This window comes from Chelonia mydas, chromosome 2 (genome assembly GCF_015237465.2).
Source record: "Chelonia mydas isolate rCheMyd1 chromosome 2, rCheMyd1.pri.v2, whole genome shotgun sequence".
Lineage (NCBI taxonomy): Eukaryota > Metazoa > Chordata > Testudines > Cheloniidae > Chelonia > Chelonia mydas.
The window spans coordinates 179793115-179810805 of NC_057850.1; the positions used below are offsets into that span (position 1 = coordinate 179793115).

Consider the following 17691-nt stretch of genomic DNA (forward strand, 5'->3'; position numbering starts at 1 on the left):
CCTGGGTAAGGTAACAGGGAAGGTGCCAGAACAATCAGGAACTTTCTGGAAACAATTAAGGCAGACAGGCTGATTAGAGCACCTGCAGCCAATCAAGAAGCTGTAAGAATCAATTAAGACAGGCAGGATAATCAGGGCACCTGGGTTTTAAAAAGGAGCTCACTTCAGTTTGTGATGTGCGTGTGAGGAGCTGGGACCAAGAGGTGCAAGAAGCTGAGAGTGAGAAGGCGTACTACTGGAAGACTGAGAAGTACAAGCATTATCAGACATCAGGAGGAAGGTCCTGTGGTGAGAATAAAGAAGGTATTGGAAGGAGGCCAGGAGCTGTAGCTGTCACGCAGCTGTTACAGGAGCCACTGTAGACAGCTGCAATCCACAGGGCCCTGGGCTGGAACCCGGAGTAGAGGGCGGGCCCGGGTTCCCCCCATCCCTCCAACTCCCTACTTGATATCGGAGGAGTTGAACTGGACTGTGGGTTCCACCAGAGGGGAAGGTCTCTGGCCTGTTCCCCGATCCACTAGGTGGATCAGCAGAGACTGCGGGGATTTTTCTTTCTTTTCCCCATGATGGCCAGCGATGAGGCTAAGTGAGTGAACAGCAGTTTTGAGCCACGAAAGTGGCCAAACTGAGGGCTGCCGCGAACCTCTGAGGCAAGCAAATCCGCCAATAAGCACAGGACCCACCAAGGCAGAGGAAGAACTTTGTCACACCTGGTAGAGGAAGGGACCGTGGCAGCCATATGTTCCCTGCAAATGGCTTGGGACTCAGCAATGAGGGCGGTCGCATTGGCGGTGGTTATGCGACGAAGCTCCTGCTCCAAGCAGCGGGCCTTTACCAGGAGATGAAGGCCTCAATTCAGGACCTTCCCTTTGACAGAGTTGGGCTCTTCTCCAATCAAACGGATGCCAGGCTACACAGGTTGAAGGACACTAGAGCTACGTTTTGCTCATTGGGCATGCATACCCTGCAGTCTGCCAGAAAGCCATTCCGGCCTCCACCACCATCGAGGCCTTGGCAAGCACATCAGGGATCTGCAAGGAGAAGGGACACCAGGTTTAGCAGTCACTGCCCTTCCTTCTCTTGCTTGCCAACCCAGCCTGCACCCGCTAAGCACCGAGGGGGCCAAAAGAGATTGTTTTGAGGGTGTGCTTGAGAGCCCCAGTCAGCTGGCCGGATCCTTCCTATCCTTTCCTCAACTGCCTTTCTCCCTACTGCTTGGCCTGGTTGTGGGTTACCTCAGACCCCTGGGTCCTGGACACAGTAGCTTGGGGCTATACCCTACAGTTTGTGGATACCCCACCTTTCCGCTACCCTGCTTCCCTGTCCCTCTTCAGGGACCCTTCTCACAAGCAACTCCTGGTTCAGGAGGTCGACAAGCTCCTGCAGTTGGGGGTTGTGAAGCCGGTTCCTTGGGACATGGAAGGAAGAGGATTCTACTCCCAATACTTCCTAATCCCAAAGACCAAGCGGGGCCTCAGACCCATCCCGGACTTGCGTGGCCTCAACAAGTCTCTCAAGAAGTTGAAGTTCCGCATGATCTCCTGGCTCTGTTATCCCTTCCCTGGATCCAGGGGACTGGTACGTCACTCTCGACTTAAAGGACGCTTACTTCCATGTCTCCATATTTCCAGGACACAGATGGTTCTTGCGTTTCTTAGTGACAGGGCACCACTTCCAGTTCATGGCGCTACCCTTTGGCCTTGGCCCCCAGGGCGTTAAAAAAATGCATGGCGCCTGTAACGACTTACCTCAGACACCGGGGGGGTCCAGATCTTTCCGTACCTTGATGACTGGCTCATCAAGGGCAGGTCTCTGGTACAGGTGCGGAGAAACCTCGATATGGTACGCTCCCTTTGCAACAACCTGGGCCTGTTGATAAGCACAGAAAAGCCCACGTTAACGCCAGTCCAGCGCATAGAGTTTATCGAAGTGGTTCTCGATTCCATGTGAGCCAGGGCCTATCTTCTGGAAGCGTGCTTTCAGGCCCTGGTGTATATCATTGCCCACGTGAGGAGACATCTGATCACTGTAGCCCACACTTGCCTACGGCTGATGGGCCACATGGCAGCGTGAACGTACATGGTCAGGCACGCCCGGCTTCATCAAATGGTTCAGGACTATTTAGAAAAGCTGGATGAGCACAAGTCCATGGGGCTGGATGCACTGCATCTGAGGATGCTAAAGGACTTGGCGGATGTGATTGCAGAGCCATTGGCCATTATCTTTGAAAACTCATGGCGATCAGGGGAGGTCCCAGATGACTGGAAAAAGGCTAATGTAGTGCCCATGTTTAAAAAAGGGAAGGAGGAGGATCCGGGAAACTACAGGCCAGTCAGCCTCACCTCAGACCCTGGAAAAATAATGGAGCAGGTCCTCAAGGAATCAATTTTGAAGCACTTCAAGTTGAGGAAAGTGATCAGGAACAGTCAGCATGGATTCACCAAGAGCAAGTCATGCCTGACTAACCTAATTGCCTTCTATGATGAGATAACTGGCTCTGTGGATGAGGAGAAAGCAGTGGACTTGTTATTCCTTGACTTTAGCAAAGCTTTTGATATGTTCTCCCACAGTATTTTTGCCAGCAAGTTAAAGAAGTATGAGCTGGATGAATGGACTATAAGGTGGATAGAAAGCTACCTAGAAAGATGGCTAGATCATCGGGCTCAACGGGTAGTGATCAATGGCTCCATGTCTAGTTGGTAGCCAGTATCAAGCAGAGTGCCCCAAGGGTCGGTCCTGGGACCAGTTTTGTTCAATATCTTCATTAATGATCTGGAGGATGGTGTGGATTGCACCCTCAGCAAATTTGCAGATGACACTAAACTGGGAGGAGTGGTAGATATGCTGGAGGGTAGGGATAGGATACAGAAGGACCTAGACAAATTAGAGGATTGGGCCAAAAGAAATCTGATGAGGTTCAACAAGGACAAGTGCAGAGTCCTGCACTTAGGATGGAAGAACCCCATGCACCGCTACAGACTAGGGACCGAATGGGTCGGCAGCAGTTCTGCAGAAAAGGACCTAGGGGTTACAGTGGACGAGAAGCTGGATATGAGTCCACAGTGTGCCCTTGTTGCCAAGAAGGCTAACAGCATTTGGGGCTGTATAAGTAGGAGCACTGCCAGCAGATCAAGGGACGTGATCATTCCCCTTTATTCGGCATTGGTGAGGCCTCATCTGAAGTACTGTGTCCAGTTTTGGGCTCCACACTGCAAGAAGGATGTGGAAAAATTGGAGAGAGTCCAGCGGAGGGCAACAAAAATGATTAGTGGGCTGGAGCACATGACTTGAGAGGCTGAGGGAACTGGGATTATCTAGTCTGCAGAAGAGAAGAATGAGGGGGGATTTGATAGTTGCTTTCAACTACCTGAAAGGGGGTTCCAAAGAGGATGGCTCTAGACTGTTCTCAGTGGTAGCAGATGACAGAACAAGGAGTAATGGTCTCAAGTTGCAGTGGGGGAGGTTTAGGTTGGATATTAGGAAAAACTTTTTCACTAGGAGGGTGGTGAAGCACTGGAATGGGTTATCTAGGGAGGTGGTGGAATCTCCTTCCTTAGAAGTTTTTAAGGTCAGGCTTGACAAAGCCCTGGCTGGGATGAGTTAGTTTGGGATTGGTCCTGCTTTGAGCAGGGGCTTGGACTAGATGACCTCTTGAGGTCCCTTCCAACCCTGATATTCTGTGATTCTATGATCTGCGACCCCTGCAAACGTGGCTACCAACGGTCTTCTTTCCCAGTGGGCACCCCCTAGACTGAGCGGTTACAGTGCTGACCTCGTCCTCTTGTCCTTGAACTGGTGGCTAGACCCCAAGTTAGTGTTGTGGGGAGTTCCTTTTGTGTCCCCATCTCCATCACTCACCTTGGTCTTGGACATGTCCAATCTGGGCTGGGGAGGCCACCTGGGTGAGCTCAGCATCCAAGGTTGCTGGATGGAGCATGACTTAGCTCTTCATATGAACGTCAGGGAGCTCAAGGTGGTGCACCTGGCCTGTCAGGGGTTTTTGCCCCACCTGAAAGGCAAGGTGGTGCAGGTCCTCACAGATAACACGGTCACAATATATTACATCAACAGACAGGGCAGCGCCAGATCCTTGGCCCTGTGTCAAGGGGCACTCAGCCTCTGGGACCTTTGTGTGCAGAATGCCATCCACCTCGTGGCCACTTACTTACCTGGAACCAGGAACGTCCTGGCAGATCACCTCAGCAGGACTTTCTCCTCTCATCACGAGTGGTCACTCCATCCGGAGATGGCCAACCTGATCTTCCGATGGCAGAACAAGGAAGTGCCACATGTTCTGCTCCCTATACGGCAAGGACAAGGGTTCCCTGTTGGATGCCTTCCTGCTCCCATGGTTGGAAGCACTGATGTATGCCTTTCTGCCAGTGCCACTTATCCACAGAGTCCTGCTAAAGGTGAAGCAAGACACAGCGAGGGTCATTCTCATTGCGCCAGCGTGGCCTTACCAGCACTGGTTCAGCATGCTGCTGAGTCTTTCCGTGGCCGATCCAGTGCAGTTACCCTCTCCATCCTGATCTGCTGTCCCAGAACCACAGCAATCTGCTGCACCTGAACCTGGCATCACTGCACCTAACAGCATGGCTGCTCCATGGCTAAGCACGGACAAGCAAGAGTGCTCCACGGTGGTCCAACAGGTCCTGCTGGGCAGCAGGAAGCCTTCCACCCGGGCTACCTATGTGGCCAAGTGGAAGCGCTTTGCATGTTGGACCTTCAACAAGTGCGTTCATCCTGAGGACATTGCAGGACATCCTGGACTATTTGCTGCATCTAAAGCTCCAGGGCTTGTCGCTGTCTTCGGTCAAGGTGCAACTGGCGGCCATTTCTGCGTTTTATCCTCTGCTTCAGGGCCGGTCTGTCTTTGCCCATCCCATGATGGCATGATTCCTGAAAGGTCTAGAGCACCTATACCCGCATGTCCGAGACCCGGTTCTCCCGTGGGACCTGAATCTGGTGTTCTCAAAGCTCATGGTCCCTCCTTTTGAACCCCGAGCTTCCTGCTCCCTCCTGCTCCTTTCCTGGAAGGTGGTGTTCTTGGTCACTGTAACATCAGCACAGCAGGTGTCCAAGATCAGGGCATTCACCTGAAGCTCTATATTGTCTTCCATAAGGACAAGGTCCAGCTGCACCCGCATCTGGCTTTTCTGCCCAAGGTTGTTTCCCAGTTCCACACAGGCCAGGACATTTACTTACCAGTTCTCTGTCTGAAGCCTCACGCATCAGATGAGGAGCTCAGGTTCTATACGCTGGACGTCAGATGGGCGCTGGCCTTCTACATCGATAGAACGCGACTATTCCGTAAGTCAACATAGTTCCCTGCCCTCCTGCCCCTCTGCTGGAGCTGTCAGCAAAAAGGAACTGAGAGGGTGTAGGGCCGGCAGTGCCTGATGTACCGTCGCATGAGTGCGGCACTCTGGAGGGTGCTACAGCCGGCCCTACGGGTACCGCTAGGGCAAAAATCTCTGATGGCCGTGCACGTGCGTGTGCGCACACCTAGAATGGAATCGACATGAGTAAGCACTCGAAGAATAACTGGATACATAAGAACATAAAATAATCAATTGTACATAGTGCTTATTTACAAAGCAGTGTTCAAAATGAAGGAGATGGAGTGCATGGGAACTTTCTAAGTTTGATGGAGTTCAGTTGCCTTTCTAATCCCTTGCCAGATAAAGATATGTTTGAGAAGCAAATTTTTTCTCTGTGGGATGTGCCAATTTGTACCAAAAGAGGCACGTATTTTATTTTTTTCCCTCTAGGATATTCCCCAGAACGCTCTGCATAGCCTTTATTTATTCCATTGCCACTTCTCTGAAACAGGCTCAGTTCATACACAGATACATAGGTTTCTAAACACACTAACATCTGCAGAAACTTTATACTTGATGGAAATTACACAAGTGTTTAATACTTTCTCTCTGTGCCACTAAAGATTAGCACACCTAGAATGGAATGGACATGAGCAACACATCTCGAAGAACAATTACGAAATGTAGGTAACCGTTTTTTTAAATTGTTCATTTCCTAAATGGATATAGCATAATTAGGGTCACAAATTTATTTTCTTAGCTCTCAGTCTTGTATTGGGATCCACAAGCATGGACCCCTGTACATGCATGAAGTCCTATTGAAGTTAGGGTTCTGTGGTGGTAGATCCTGATACATGGCTGGGGACTTAGGGCTTGTCTACACAGGAAAATTAAACTAGTATAACCTAAGGTGTGAATTTAAACTGATATAGTTATGCTTGTATAATACCCCCTGTGGACACTTATTCTGGTATAAGTGGACCTTTATTCCAGTATAAGAGAGGCTTTTCCAGTTGAGCCTATGCCACTTGGGAAGGGTTTTAGCAAAACTGAAAAAAAGTCACTCTTACAGCAAGTTATAACTTTCCTATGTAGACAAGCCTTTAGTTTCTTCATCCCTCAAATAACAAATGTAACCATACCTGAAACCATTAAGTGAAACCTTTTGGAACCCACCAATCCTATTTGTTCCCTTAAAGGAGGTTCCATAAAACACTATATACCCTATATTACCATGAGAGAGAAAGAGAGAGAGAGGGAAAATGTTATCAACTGTTATATGGAGTTTAATTGTTAAACTTGAATTTTTTTAAACATTTTATTCAGACCCTAATGAATCTCATTAAGTTTATTATCCTTTTGATAGGTACCTAACATTCCTACTTGGGGGAAATAGACCCCACATCTTGAAAGAACCAAAATTTGACATTTTATATGCACTATTCATTGTCTTATAATTCTGCTTGAGAACTAAGTACTTTTATGGTGCAAAAATGTACTTCTGTCCAAGTCAGAAACTAAACTAAACTATCATTCTAAGTTGGTATTGTAAAAAGCAAAATATAGATGTTACGTAGCTATTTCACATTTGTATAGTTCATAATGTATTCTTTCATATCTTTTGTTCAATATAAATTAAGTCAAGGTACAAATATTGTTTCTATGTACTTAAATTTTCACTTCTGCATTTACAGGCTGTGTTGTACTCTTATGTTTTGTATTTGGCATTGTTAATTTTGCACTTTCTAATTTTCTTTGGAAACAGTATTGCTGCAAATGATTTCAGTCAGTATTCTGTTTTGAAGATAGCTTTTTGTTATTTTTTTATTAGTTACTACTGTAGGAATTTTCTCCATTGTTTCCTTAAAATATCATTAAATGGAAGAAGGGAGGGCAGGAGAAATGGGGATAGAGTTCTCTTCTGTCTCATCATTCTGTGTTTTTCCCCTTCACCTGCCCCATCCTCCTCCATGCAATATTCAGCCCTTCCTTGACACAGAGCAATCGCTTGGTGGCTTGTTGCAGTCTAAGGGTATGTCTACATGACAACTACTTTCCCAAATTCTCTCAACACGTAATTTCAATTAATGCTATTATCAAGGATCTGTATAGATTTCTTATTAAATTGTTGCTGATAATAAACAGAGATCCACCTACAAGTAACAGTGTAACATAGAACCTAAACATTCACCTCTGTAAGTGAATCATGGTACTTGTGTAATCTGTAATTAACGTCACTGCCAACTCCATCTAAGTTCTGGAAATGTTTTGCCTACAAACAGGAATTTTGCCTCACTTCTTGCTGGAAACCTCCTCTCTTGGTCGTGATCTGTCTGTCAGACTTTTTGAGCTGCACCTCTTTTCCTGAAAATACTGCAGGCAGTTCAGACTTGTCCATGAGCCTCCAGCAATACAAACAGCAATGGTTCGGAGCTCTTGCCTTATCCATTGCAAATCTTACTTAAAACAAGCAGAACCTCTCCTCTTCTCTCTCACCCTCGCTCTGAGTAAGTTCCCTAACTGAACACCTCTCTGCCCCATGCTCCTCTCAGCAAGAGAAACAGAGCAAGCCAAAGGCCAAAAGATGCTCCAGTTGCAAAGAGACCTTTCAGGAGCCAAAGAAGTGGAGTTGTCATAACTGCTCCCAGCCCATGAGCACTTGCTGTGCCATGGGAAGGTGCTCAGATGGCTCATTGTAGCTTCTGCTTCCCCCGACTGACACACACTCCCCCCCAGAGGGGAGTCTGTCAGTCATCTTCAGCGATTAAGACTCAGAAAGTAGGACCATCCTCACTAACTGGTAGGACATATCAGGGGTAAATCCCAAACTCCCTCTGAATCCTCAAATCCAATAAAAGCCAGTTTCCTATGCTAGGTTATTAAATGGATAATTGAGTTACCTGGAGCAGGATCTGACATAAAGGACTGAGTGGCCCAATTGCCACTCAGTTCCTTCACCATTGCAGAATCTGGAATTATAGGACTCCAAAGTAGCAGGGAAGGAGAGCAGGTTGTAGGATACATAGACAACACATCTCAAAAGAACTCCAGTTACTGTAAGTGAAGTAACTTTTTTCTCTTCATTGCATGCTTGTCTGTAAATTCTCCATTCTTGCAGAATCCTAGAAAGGATGGAAAGGGGGGTGATGGAAAGGCTGGTGATGGAAAGGAGGGTGGGTTGGGGTGCTTGGAGTCCACTTAGATCGTGGCACAGTTCTGGCAAAAGAAGCATCAGGCCTCAATGATTCTACCCAGGAGCAGTGTTTAGTAAAAGTGTGTATTGAACTGCAAGTACGTGCCTTGCAGATGTTTGATAGGTATGCTTGTCAAGGAAGCCACAGAAAATGCCTGGGGCGTAGTGGAGTAAGCCCTAAACTGATCTGGGAAACGAAACAAGCTAATTTTTAGCAGATTTTAATGCATCCCAAAACCCATTTGGGTGACCCCTGGGCTAATGTCATCTGACCCTTCATTTTGTCCACAAATGTTACAAATAGTTTAAGTGAAGAGCTAAAGGATTTGATCCACAGAGCCCTATGAACATCCGAAGCATGCCGTCTAACCTCCCCTGGGTGAGAGTGCAGGTTAGGGAAGAATATCGGTAGAGCAATCATTTTGATTTAAATGACAGTCCATAACTACCTGACGTAAGAACTTGGGATAGAGTCTGAGTAATAATTCAACCCTGTGAAATACAGTATAGGGAGGCCTGCCAAAAGATCTGTAGCTTTCAGCAGGAGAGGATGATATGCCGAAATGGCTGCTAGGTGCACTCGCTTAGAGCTAACTGATAGTCCAGAGCTTTTTAGTGACCAAGACAGCAAGATTTTGAGAGTCAACCCATCCATGGTAGTTGATACTGACCACACCAGATCCCAAATTTTATCCAATTGGCAGCATAGACTTGTCTAGTTTGAATCTTTTCTACTTTGCAGTGGAATGTTTTGGACATCACCGTAATACAATCTCTCTGTCTGACATCCATCCAGTAACCAGGCCATGAGATGGAGGGAGAATGCAAGATATTCCCATGGCCATTAGATGTTAAGTCTGGCGGAAGGAGTAATGGGTTCAGTGGACAACTTGATAAGATCATCAACTCCAGGTACCACAAGGGGCTCAACCAGGCAGGAGCTATCATGACCCTGCCAGCATTTTTTCTGACCTTTCTGAGTACTTTGGAGAATTAAGAATTGGAGGGACACGTGCTTCCTCTAAACAAAAGAGGCATCTAGTGTGCCTCTCATTTACTGGAATTGCCATCTCGTAGGCGTGTATCAATACTTAAATCCAGGAGACTTAAGGTGGGGCATTAATAAATCCCAGTACCAGAAAACTCCATCAGAAAAGAAACAAAATAAAATAAGGAAGTAAAAACTTCCAAAAGTAGTGAGAGAAAAACATCTGCCAATGGGCAGTTATAACTCAATATATTCACAATTATTTACAGGTAAGAACAAATAGGAATGTGAGAAGATGCAGACACTGAGGAGCCCCATCTTGCTGCCACAGGCAGTGAGAAGAGACTGATTGGCGGTTGGGCCACTTTGGCCATTGTGCCCGCAGTATAGGAGCACGAGGACACTGCGTGCATGTGTGCACCCCCAACAGACACTGCTGGCCAAATGACTGATCTCAAGCACATGAGAGTGGAATACATATGGACAAGCACTTGGAGAAGAAGCCACTCTTACAAGAGATATCTGAATCTTCTTCAGCAGCCCTTAGAGTCTCCCTGGCTGTCACGTGCTTTGCGTAGGCCATAATGTTGTGGTGCAATTACCTAAAAAGCATTGACCTCCAGAACCATGATGAATTCAAGTTTGTAGTAAATCAGATGTCCCTAAGCACTGTATTAGTGGCTGGTTGATCTATGGATTTCAGGAGGCTGGCAGCAAGAGCCAAGGCAGCTAATTCAATGGCTGGGCACCAGCTCTGGCTTTCACCCTAGACAACAGTTAATTCTTCAGAGAAATCCTGTATGTCTCAAAATTCTCTTGTAAAAAATTAAGGGGGAAACATGATTACACATGATGAACAGAGACAAGCCAAAGCATTTGTTCCTCACTCTAACAAAGCTGCGGTCCGTCCAAGAAAGCTTCTATTCTTAGTGGACCTGGCAGAAGCTTATTAGTGGGTTTTATGCAAGCTATGTCAGTGGGTGAATCTTTGGTTCACTAATGCAGTGGTTCTCAAATATATTTGATCGCGGCCCCTTTCTTTGTATCTGTAATTCTTTATGCCCCTAGTGCCTGGCCGGCAGCCGCTGCTCTCTGACTGCCCAGCACTGAAGGCAGAGTGGAGAGTAGTGGGTGCTCCGGGGCTGGAGCACCCATGGGGAAAAATTAGTGGGTGCTCTGCAGCCACCGGCAGCTTGCCCCCACGCCCCAGCTCACCTCTGCCTCTGCTCCACTCCGCCGCCTCCTCCCCTGAGCACGCCGCTGGGTCCTCTCCTCCCCCCTCCCTCCCAGCGCTTGCACCACGAAATAGTTGTTTCATGCAGCAAGCCTGGGAGGGAGGGGGGAATAGGGGGAATGCGGTGTGCTTGGGGGAGGAGGCGGAGATTTGGGGAGGGATCCAATAGGGGCAGATGGGGGTCGGGGGGTGAGCACCCACAAGTGCTGCCAAAAGTTGCCACCTGTGGCTGCCTTCAGAGGTGAGTGCCCTGCCAGCAGCCGCTGCTCTTCAGCCGCCCAGTTCCGAACGTGCACAGTAAGTTATTTTTTTCCCTAATGCATCTCTCACCCCTTCTCACCCCCCGAATATATGTTAAACCCCCCAATTTGAGAACCTCTGCGCTAATGGAAATCACCCCTTTAAAAATATTACTTCTGAGTTTGTCCCGACTTATATGTTCACAAAAGAGAAATGTTTTAAAGCTTTCTTGAACTTTGAACCCTTATGGCTAAAGATTCAGAATCCTCCATATGAAAAGAGAAATGGGAGCTCTGTTTATAAAGACATACATCTTCCAGATGGACTTTCTGCATTTTTCAGTAGCGAAGAATAGAGTACCATCTAACTACATTAGCAAAATGTTATGTGGTAGAGACATTTCAGTTACTGAGAAAGGACTACATCATTCACATATCCAGAAATACATTAATTGAGGGACTGGATGTTTCAGGCCACTAGGAATAAGCTACAATCCCATTTACTTCTGTGTATTCCCAATTCAAATCCAGTCTAGGCTAATGCCTAATATCATGATTACCTGATGGTTATTCAGTAGCATATGTGAAATTAGACCATAGTCTCAAACCAGTGCCTAACTGATAGGTATCTCCAATCCAAAACTGCCATCATAATTGGCAGTAGTTTCGGACAATTTCAAGAAAAAGCCCAAAGACTGAATGGGGACAGACAGAAATAGAACTACTTTCTCACCTCCAGGCCTGGTCCACCCCACATTACAGTTGAAGAACTGTGCCACACTGCTGCTGCCCGTGCATACCAGTTCTGTGTTTAAATAGAACTGAAGTTTCTAGGACCGTCAGGCCAACATCTTTCCATTGCAGTAAAAGTTGCTTAAATTACAATTAAGTAAATTGTAAAAATAAGCTTCAAAATGTCTGCATCATCCAGCCACGGCTAGGTGGATTACAAACTGCTCTTGACTGGTTTAATGATGGAAATTTACATCATTTCCTAAGCTCTTCAATGTGGTTTGAATACAGTAATTGTTATAAATATTCAGTTTTAAATTTCAGTGAGTATTTAGTGTCCAAACCTCCAACTGCCAGAAGCTGGATCACTCAAAATTGCCCTGTTGTTTTCATTCCCTCTGAAGGATCTGGTGCTGGCCACTGTTGGAAGACAAGATACTGGGCTAGATGGACCATTGGTCTGACCCAGTATGGCTGTTCTTATGTTCTAACTGTAGTTTCATAAAAAAGAGCAATCTAATCAGCTGAAGGCTTTGATCAGTCGTCTACTGGTTCCACATACAAATGGATTCCACAGACTCAGAATGACACATAGGTACGGCTACAGTTCTGTCACAGTGGTCACGGATTCCATGACTTTCCGGGATCTCCATGACTTCTTCTGGGGCAGGGCTGGAGCAACTGTCAGCCCTGGGGGCTGCTGGAGCAGCAGCTGACTGAACAGCTGACTGGCGGCCAGCGTCAGGGCTGCCGGAACAGCAGTCCACGGCTAGCAGGAGCAGCAGCTGAGGTTGGATGAGTGCTCTTGGAGCTGGAAAAGCTGCTGTCAGCCCCTGCCGCAGGAGCAGCTGCAAACCCCGGCGGCGCTGTTTGTCCCCCATCACTCCCACCCAGGGTATTTTTAGTAAAAGTCTGGGATAGGTGAATATTTTTCTGCGAATTTTTGTTTGTTGCCTGTGACCTGTCCCTGACTTTTACTAAAAATAACTGTGACAAAATCTTAGCCTTACACATACATAGACAGCATCACATTTGAGTCAAACTCCTGGGGAAAAATCCAGCCATTAAAACTTTCATACACTGTCACTGAAGCACGTACAGAACTACATGTCCACCTATTCACAAAACATTCTCACATCTTGGATCTGAATCTTTGTTTACAAAACATAAGCTTTATAGTTAAAGGTGTTTTAAATAAACAATGCTTTGTTGTTGATGTATACAGTGCTCCTTTGAAGAAATGTATGTGGTTTATAGCCTTCCCAAGAAGTGCTATAAAACAAGAAACGTCCTCAAACAATAAACAGGACAAAGCTAAGAACTTACTGTATGTATGTTCATTCTTATTTGTCTCCAAACATCAGGACAGGCAAGAATGAAAGTTAATAAAAAAATAACAGCTTTCCTTTATGTTTAGAGGTTAGTCAAGAGCAATAGGAAGTGTGTGCAGTTTTTCATACCGCAGTACTCCAAAGAAGAGTAAATAAATTAAAGTTGGAGGCAGAATAGTTTATCCCAATACAAAGTAACTAACATTTGGTTGGCGATAAGTGCTGATATATTGTTATGCTATTTTGCTATAACAATGAGTCAAAACAGAGGAATTTTAATTAGAAGAAAGTATTGAAATAGTAACCACTGATCAGCTAAACTGTTCCATATGCTATTGCTCAGTGTTCTGTTGTACCAAAATAGCATTTTACTTTGCAGTTTTTATAATACCTTTCCTCTGAGGATCTTAATACACTATGAACAATGAATCAACACTCTCAACACCCCTGTGAGCTAAAGAAGAATTATTCCCATTTTACAAAGGATTACACAGGCTGGGAATTGGAAACTAAATATTCTGAGTCCCAGGTTTCATACTATAATCTCTAGACAATACTCCTCTAATTTTAGACCATCATATTATGTATCAATGGTACTCTTTAGGTTTTCATGTGTATTTTAAAAAGACTAAACATATAATGGTTCACTGAATTGTAATATACGTAAATAATAGTCTGAAGCATCTATTCCTTTATTGACTTGAATGGGAGTTGGGCTCATAGTATTTGAAATTTTTACCTACACTGGCTCATTTCCCCCCCGTCCCTCACTTGTAATATACATGCACACTGCTACATATCGTGTAACCACAGAGGCCCTGATGCAACCAAACATTTAAGTGCCAGCACATTAGCCGTCTCATTGAAGTATGTTGTTTTACCACATGGTTAAAGTTGGCATGTGCATAAATGCTTGCCTATGACCTGATTATATGAGGTGCTGATGAGTACCTCTGACTTCTGTTGAAGTCAGAATCAAGGTCTTACACAGTGGTGCAGATAGATCTAGCCTGGTATTAATACAGGGCTCAGTTAATATCTGCAGGCAGTTAAAACTGTACATCATGGTTAGGCTTGGGAAGGATTAGATTTTTATTGGTAAATGCCGATAAATTTTGAATTCACCGGACACACGCAAACCGATGAAAAAATAGTTCCATCGGTAATAATTGAAATGTATACATAAGGAATAAAAGAAAAATGCTGCTTGAGAGCTTATTAGATTTTGATTTAAGGCTGGTTTCTTTGTATATTTTGACATGTGATGTTGACAATTTGTGTTTTTGATGGCTTATAAAGCTTTAGCTTTTTTACTCTCAACATCTACTGTCATTAAATAATTGTCTGACACCCCCACAGTTGCCTGACCTCCCCCCATAATTTCCTGTAACTGTGAAGGAGGGAAGAAGATGAAATGCTTAATTTCCATAATTTTGTGCAAATGTGAACATTTAAATCGATAAAAATAAAAAGGTTAAAAATAAGCATCAGATATATTGGTCAAACTTATTAAAAATAAAAATTGAATTCTGAATTCTGCCAAGCCTCATCGTGGTGCTTGGCTGTCTACACCTTTGGCTAGAATATTTTGGGTCTAACACAGGAGTTCTAAACTATATTTGTGAAAAAGACGAATAAGAAAAAAGCATTAGAGGTAGAGACTAGCAATGTAGATCCAAAGAGAGGAAGAACCACTAAAATCAATGCATTAAGAGATTGAAACGAGAGACTTTTCGTGTTCCAAATAGGAACTATTTTGTTAAATAATCAGAAATGATAACTTTTGATTAAAAAAAATATGCTTAACCCTAGGGGAGAGGAAAGAGATGGTAGAATCGTGTTACACTATGTAGTAGCCTGCCATTGAAACATGTAGACAGTGAATAGATACAAGGGATAAAGTATCAAACACTATAGAGAAGGCAGATCCTAGGCAAATATTCAGTGCATTCCATCTGCCTCAGACAGATGCCTAAGGCTTCCCATTTCTCTCATTTCAGCAATACTTTCGTTGTTTATGTTGATCAAGTATCTTTAATGGACTGCACAAAGGGAGAGCTGCAAATATAACACTGGGGTCTGCAGCTTCCCATGCCTTGTTGGGGAGAGATCAAAAGCTACTTTCATTTTTCCTTTATCCTCATCCGTAGTGAAGTGGCAGCAACTCTGCACAGGGAAGCACTGAGAGTGAGGAATAGAGGGGAGGAGATCAGTAGCTGGATGCTGCTGACGTCTGGGCTGCACCTGATGACAGCGTAGCTAGTAATAAAACGTGGCAGCTGAGAGCAAAACAAACTGGTGGAGAGCGGGGGGAGGAGGGTAGAGGGAGAAACGGCTGTCGCACTACTGCTGCCTGCCTTCCTGCCCCAGAGACAGTGACCCCTGGCAAACTCACTAGCAACAGCTGCATTTAACGGTGTAAGAGGAAATCAACCAACAGCTTTAATCTGAATTTATTTCTGACTTTGCTTTTCTTCTTCCTCATCACAGCAGTGACCATCTCTTAGTAGAGCACAGTGCATCATCTCATCCTAAAATGCTTTTCTGGCACAACCAGCCTGAACACTATCATCATCACCAGTATCCCACCCGTAACAGCAACTCTCTGCGGTAAGGAAACAATGGACAGGGGTTCTTCATTTTTAAAAAATGAGGGGGTTTTTTTTCCAAAAAAGTACATGTATAGAAGAAAGTGAAATATATACTAAAAGAACCCTCCAAATCCAGTAATTCATATAAGAAATCTGGTGGCTTTATTCCGTTTACCAGAAAAGATTTAATAGCAGTCTCTGTAGTGGAGTCTTTCATTACTAGAACTTCATTGTTTTTTGCAAACCATACCACAATACATATGCTAGTAACAGGAATATCGATATTTTGCCACTAAATATATTTATAAATATCTATACACGTGTGTGTATATATATAACTAATCGTAAAATTTAATTTACAACAATTGAAATATACAATATGGGCTAATTCCATATCCAGTTTATATGAAGTGTGTGGGTTTTTATGTATATGGAATAACCCTATAAATTCATAAAAACACTGAGATTTCATGTCTACTGTGGAAGTGCATATTACTTATGGAAATTCAATTGATCTGCAGCAAAAGTATGTGTGGGAGGGTATAATGTAAAGTTCAACACATGCCAATGGAAATTGTACATAGTGAAATTTTCTGATGCAATACATAGCCAGTTTCAACAGAATCCTTCCACAAGCTATGAATTTGCTTTACCTCTTCAGAAATTAAATATTTTCTGGTATTCAAGTTGTTTAAAACTAAAAATTAATATTTCTAATAAAAGAAGTAAAAGCTTTTAGAAGAACTCAGATAAGTACAGTGTCTCTGGATAGTCTTGCCTATTGTATTTGAATCACAATTTATAACTTGGTTTACTTTTATTCGGAATAAACTTTAATTTACAGTGGTGTTGAATATAGTGTTCCTTTACTAAAGGTTTATATTATATACATATCTTAAAATATGTTTCTGAAAATTCTCAGACCATGTAAAATGCTATTTTATATCACAACAATTTTACATTTATCCTTTTTGGACGATTGAATAAGATGTTTCTATTAGAAATGTGTTTATAAATTTACATGATTAGAAATGTAAAAAAGAAACCCATATCTGGATCCTGATAACAAAAAAGTGGAATTCAGATGGTCTGTTACAGAATCACCAGAATCATTCAGTGGGATTTTATATAATCAAAATTCATTTCAATACAAAAATTTCAGGGGATCTGAAATTCAGGTAATAGGAATTTGGCTAATAAGAGTTTTCCTGTACTATATTAATAAACATACAATGTAATGAGTGAGGCCCTGTACAGAAGGGCTACTCACATGTGTTAAAGAAAGCACATGCATAGATCTTTTTAGAAACAGGGCCTAAGCTGCAGCGCTAAGTACTCAAAAATAGTCAGGAAATGAAAAAGTCAAGGCAGCCTGCTCAAATTTAGGTTACAATCCTGCAAGTTGCTCTGCACTGGCAGACACCTGCTGAATCGTTGGGCCCCAGTCCTGGAACTGGAAGTCAACAGGGTTCCCTGAGGAAGCAGGGGTGCAGCTACACAGACTCAATTGAAAGTTCAGGCTGCTCCCATGTGAGAATGTATTATGAAAGTCTGTAACTACATGATCCACGTTATTTCTCAATTATATTTCATAAAATCTTTTCTTTGACCTTAGGGATACATATGTAGCAATCTGTTATATTACTAAACTCTGTGCGGGTGGGTGGTGGTGGTGTTGTATACTTACGCTATCTACGTTATCAGTATATCTTAAATTATTACTACTTTTTATATAAATAGTCATCTCTCTTATGTTAATAATCAGTGGTCTGATCCTGAAGCCAATGGCAATAGGATCAGGCCTTTAGGCAACAACCAGATACTCTCTACATTTTCTTTTCATGCAGGAGCAGAGCACAGCTTTCCTTAGGGCAATTGACGAGCTGAAGTAGTTAATTATACAGCTATCAAACCCTGACTAGATGGCGGCGGTATGTAGGGTTTGTGTAGCTACCTGTCACACTACAAGGAAAAGCTGCATCCGTGCTCACTGTGCTGCATAGCTACACGTGGCAGTGAAAGACTCTGGCAGTGGGGAGGCAGCAGGATACTACACTGC

The 17691-nt window shown here is 44.1% G+C and overlaps 1 long non-coding RNA gene across 1 annotated transcript in view; it reads right to left on the reverse strand.

The window, feature by feature from the left end:
- The window catches only part of LOC114018866, a 42916-nt gene that overhangs the window by 9720 nt on the left and 15505 nt on the right, over positions 1–17691 (reverse strand). Inside the window, exons 4-5 of the long non-coding RNA XR_005223964.2 lie at positions 1749–1869; positions 711–1031 (exon numbers count right to left, since the gene is read on the reverse strand). This is a non-coding gene — a long non-coding RNA (uncharacterized LOC114018866). The remainder of the gene's footprint in view (positions 1–710; positions 1032–1748; positions 1870–17691) is intronic.